Source organism: Solanum pennellii, chromosome 7 (assembly GCF_001406875.1).
Source record: "Solanum pennellii chromosome 7, SPENNV200".
NCBI classification, from domain to species: domain Eukaryota; kingdom Viridiplantae; phylum Streptophyta; class Magnoliopsida; order Solanales; family Solanaceae; genus Solanum; species Solanum pennellii.
In genome coordinates this window covers 48,833,633-48,839,058 of record NC_028643.1, presented here as the reverse complement: position 1 = coordinate 48,839,058, position 5,426 = coordinate 48,833,633, and the positions used below count along the sequence as shown (strand labels likewise).

The 5,426-nt window shown below is 35.4% G+C and overlaps 1 long non-coding RNA gene across 1 annotated transcript; it reads left to right on the top strand.

Moving 5' to 3' along the window:
- Window positions 1–1,559: 1,559 nt before the first annotated feature.
- On the top strand, window positions 1,560–5,137 carry LOC107024409. The gene is made up of 2 exons (XR_001457343.2): window positions 1,560–2,346; window positions 3,666–5,137. It is a non-coding gene; the product is annotated as an uncharacterized LOC107024409 (long non-coding RNA).
- The last annotated feature ends 289 nt before the right edge of the window (window positions 5,138–5,426 follow it).

The following is a 5,426-nucleotide window of genomic DNA, read 5'->3' as shown; positions in this document are numbered from 1 at the left end:
GTATTACTTATTTTCTTTACTTTTCCATATTGTATGTCATGTAGGTTATCTTTCAATCACTCTTGATACAATAGATTACTTTCAGACTATGTTAGACTTCCATTCCGTTTTGTCAAACTCTAATTGATATAAAACTGTATTTTGAACTATTTCAATAATATAACGTGTATAATGTATGTTAAGTGGTTTGTGTAGGGCCTTTTGTGGTCTTATACACCATGTCATGTCTAGGGTGTACATTGGCTCGTGACAGTATAGGGCAATATGCATAAAATAGGCATGATATCATTAATGGTTTAAAACATGAAGGCATGATCATTCTTTGAAAAATTAAAGGCATAAAGAATAAATAACACGTGAACCATGAAATGCAATCAAATATAATAAGATAAAGGATACAAGAGAAGCTTTAAAATCATAATCATTTTGCGTGATATGAGCTTTAACCAACATCATTAAATCCGGTATGTGCCTCATACTAAAATAAGGTGAATCTACTTACCAAGGTAGAGTCTGTACAAATCATCTTTTGTAAAAGTGGATGCACTAGCCACTACAAGAAAAATGTTGATTACATGGGAAATTTCCTAGGCATTACAAATGAAAATTCGTAAGAAACTAAGTTTCTTGTCGATTTTCCTACCAAAAAAATTCGAAGGTAAAACCTTCATAAGTTATTTCCTGCGAATTTTAAAATCCCAAGTAATTTACCTGGGGATTCATATTTTGCATGTAACTTACTCTCATGACTCGTACCATCGTGATTGACACCCACACTATAACTCGATGGGAGAACCACTACTAGCAACCAACCAATGCAAATTATCTAAAAACTAAGATATTTAAGTTACAGAAGCAAGTTAAATAACAAAGCTAAGTTCTGTTACTAATTAAAGATCTAATAACTAACTAACAATGCGGAAGATAAACCTAGATCTGAAAGTCAATGTACCAAAATGAGAAATGAGAACCAAATCTAACAAGAATTTCTAGTGAACTATCTAACAAACTAAAATAAGGTCTAGGTCCAAAAATGGTGGGCATATGTTGACACCCAATTTTGATTCTCGACGATATGAACTAATTAGTGAGTTTTTTTTTTAATTCTAAACGATTTTGAAGTAATTAATTTTTACAAAGTTAAATTGTTTTCTAAATTACTTCACATTAGTCTTATCACTTTTACAATTCTTAGATAATATGTTATGTTTTTCGCAATTATATATGCAATCACTATATTTTATATTTATCCGAAAATCGCTTTGAAAAAAATAATACTTCGTTTAAGTATTTTACTAATTACTTCGAGTATCTAATAGTCTATGTTTTAAATTAGTTATCTTGAAATTAAATTAATTATTTTATTTCGTCAAAATTAAGAAGCTCGTTAATTTATTTTATTGTCTCACTTTATTTAACTTTAGTCTAATTCGTCATCTAGATTTGATCCGATTACAATCCATATTTAGTTGGACTTTGATATATTCTTTTTCCAACCATTTAAAAAGCAAATTTGGACCTTTTAATCCGTCCCCTTTTAATTACATCATCCCACTTTAACCTTAACCCAACAGCAAACCCAGGCCCAATTCCTGACCTTTAACCCAACCCATCAATTTTTTCTCCTCCTTTGCGCGTGACCAGGAGAGTATGCAGCCCAGGACCAGTCGCCAATCCTGATACCTCGTGATGGTGCTCGACCCCAACAAGCTTGTACGAGCTTCGTGCAAAAGGAGCAGCAACAGAAGGCGGTACGATTTTTCTCGTTGTCTTACTTAACCTCACTCTCAAGTCGTACGATGTCCAGCAGTAGAGGAGGCACGTGAGATCATCCTTGATAGCGCGAGATCGAGCCACAGAGCTCCCCAAGGACGAGAGATTGATCTTATACGTTCATTCTCCCCTTCCATTTTTGGAAAAAAGGGTAGAAGATGCAGACAAAGCTGTTCCACCAAAATTGGTGATTCTTTTGAATCTTCAAAGGGAAACTCGTAATGGGTCTAGATTTTAGACCCGAGTTCTCCCCACCCATGAAAAAATTGTAGCCCTAACCCTTGCTATATAAGGTCCCTTTCTATTATTGAAATAGGGGGAAGAAAAAAATTTCTGAAAAAAAAGGGTCGAAAACTTTAGAGTTAGAAATTGAAGTTGGAATTTCCTTCGAATATAAACACTTAGAACAACCTAAGCGAAAATAAATAGGACATATACATAAAAATACATTCTGGTTTGTTTCAAAGTTTAAGTTGATGTTTGGGTTTTTTGCTCTCTGCCTATATTTCAAACTTCGTGGTCAAGAATAAGCTCTTTGCTTGTTTCTGGTCTCTGTTCGCCGCCCTATTAAAGGTAACATTCTCTCTCTCGTATTGCCTATCTCGTATCGTCTTCCCTTTCAAAGTGATATTTTCAATGGCAAAGGAATTTTCATTTTATGGCTGCTTGTTGACGGGTCACCAACGATTTGGAATTCTTTCAATATAGAGCATTATGTCGTTTTGTTATGCCTTAGTTGGTGGCCTGTTTTAGCTTCGATTTCGATTCTACGATTGTTTTGAATCCAAAAAATAGTTGTTGTTAGCGAACTGATTTATCGACTGTATAGTCTAGTTTCTCTGTCTGTGGTTATACTCAAGATGTCTTGATTAAGTTGCACTCATTCCAAATTTTTCTGGTTTATTTGTTGATCTCTTTAATATCTATCCATTCATACTTGTCGAGATCCCTATTTCTCAACGAGTCTTCAATCGTCAATGCTTTCATTTGGTTTGTTACTGTTCAAGATTGGCTGCTTATATAGGTCTATAAGTTCGTAGGAAATAATGGTTGGGGTGTTTTCATTTCGATGGCTTGGCTTTCTCGGTTCATTGAAATTTTGTTGCCTTACTACTCTGAGTGATGGGTTAGAGATACTTCCAGGCCGCTTTTTCTATTTTCTTGTGTTGGTTCGATTCGCTGCTGAGTTTTAGGTTTAACTTTCAATCATTAATGCAAACTTTTTTGAATTTTGGGTGACTCTGTGAATCCTGCAGTACCAGTTCTAACTAAATGAGATACATACTATTAGTGTGTCCTCTGTTTATGTATTTGTTAGAATATTTCCTATTATTTATTAGTTTATTTTGTTTAACCAGTTGTTTTCTGGACCCTGCAAAATTTGAGTATTTCGTACAGTTGATCAAGTTTGTTTTATTTTGGGTCTAATCTATGGCGTTTTAGCTATTTCTTTGTTGCCTACTCGTGAGAGATTTTAGCCATTCACATTGGCTATTTTTTTTTAAAAAAAATATATATAAATAAATAAATAATTTAAGTGTATGATAATGTTTTCTTTTTTTTTTCTTTACCTATTTGTAAGAAATAATGATCCTGTTCCTTATTTTTTCGTTCCTGCTTAGCTGACAATTGATCATTCCTCTCCATGGCCATGTCATTTTTATTTTTTTCTTTACTCTTTAAATGCTCACTACATACGTGCATGTTAACCCCCCTCTGTATGTGTTTGTTGCTAAAATTGATCAAATAAAGTATTTGTGTTCTTATCTTTAATTGGATGGCCTTACCTTCCCATATTTGTTAGATTATTCGATGGTGGTCTGATTGAATTGTTTTATTGTCTGAGCTTACTTGTGATTCAAATATTACGTTGAGAGGTATTTGGAGTGCAGAAATTATCCAAAAGATGCAACATCCAACCAAAAGAAGTCGATACACCGTATGACTCTCAATTTCTTTCTAAGTGGAGAAATCCTTTATAAGAGGACTGCAGATTTGGGCCTCCTCAGATGAGTTGATGCTGCAAAGCTGATTGAACATACACACTCTGGAGTTTGCTGTACGCATATGAATGGGCTCACTTTGGCGAGAAAGATCCTTTGAGCCGGGTATTTATGGATGACTATGGAGAATGATTGTTGCAAGTTTGTGAGAAAATGCCATAAATATCAAGTGCACGGTAATTTGATCCCGTGCCACCTCACAAACTTAATGCTATGAGCTCACCTTGGCCATTTGTAGCTTTGGGTATGGATGTCATCGGTCCGGTAGAGCCAGTCGCTTCTAATGGACACATATTTATTTTGGTTGCCATTGATTATTTCACCAAATGGGTGGAAGCATCTTTGTACAAGTCGGTAACCATGAAAGTTGTGATGGATTTTTTTCGCAACAACTTGATATGCAGATTTGGAGTACCAAAATGGATCAATACTGATAATGGGGCAAATATTAATAGTCACTTGATGAGAGATATATGTGAGCAATTTAAGGTCACTCATCGAAACTCAACCGCTTAGCGCCCTCAAATGAATAGAGCTGTAGAAGTCGCCAATAAGAATATCAAGAAGATGCTGAGAAAAATAATTGACAATCACCGAGGTTGACATGAGATGTTGCCATATGATTTATTGGGTTATCGGACGACTATCAAAATGTCGACTGGAGCTACTTTATACTTGCTAGTGTATGGGACAGAAGCAGTCATACCTGTTGAAGTCGAAATACTGTCTTTGAGAATCATCCAAGAAGATGAGTTAACTAATGCTAAATGGGTCAGCAAGCGGATTGATCAACTAACTTTGATTGATGAGAAGAGAATGCTTGCCGTTTGTCATGGTCAGTTGTATCGACAGAGGCTGATTCGCGCTTTTCATAAAAGCGTATGAGCTAGAACTTTTGAAATCGGTCAGTTAGTACTTAAGACCATTTTTCCTCATCAAGATGAGTATAAAGGAAAATTCGCACCAAACTGTCAAGAACTTTGCATGGTTCGTAAAGTATTATCTGGAGGTGCTTTGGTCCTGTCAGAGATGGATGGCACTACGTGGCCGAAACCATTCAACTCAGATGCTTTCAAGAGAAAATATGTGTAAAGTTTCAGCTTTTATTCCTGTCATTTACTTGTAATTGTTCTATTTTGCTAGTATCTGTTTGGTTTAAATTTTATCCCTCTTGTGATGAAGTACCTCTGACCTGAATTCTCAGGAATGAGATACTTAGGTGGCCTTTGTCGGCCTCGGTCACCCCATTTATCCCTTTTTAATATTTCTTTGTATTTGAACTACGTTCGACTTAAATTCTCAAGAATGAGATACGTAGGCAGCTTATGTGGGCCTTAATCGGTTACTTTGTAAGTTTCTTATCTTTGTTAACCTTTGAGAGGAACTACGTTTGACCTGATTCCTGACTCAACGGGATACGTAGGCACCACAAGGGTTCGGTCATATCTCCTGTAAGATTTCTATTCCTCTTTACAATAGAAACTGGGACAGAATTTTTGAGAGGGACTCAAAAAATTCTTGAGAAGAAAATATTTCCTCAACAAGTCAAGACTGAAGATATTTTGAGATTTGCAACTGGGACAAAATTTTTGAGAAGATCTCAAAAATTTCGTGATCTACTCAGTTACAGTAGAAAGATAAGCAAGGCAG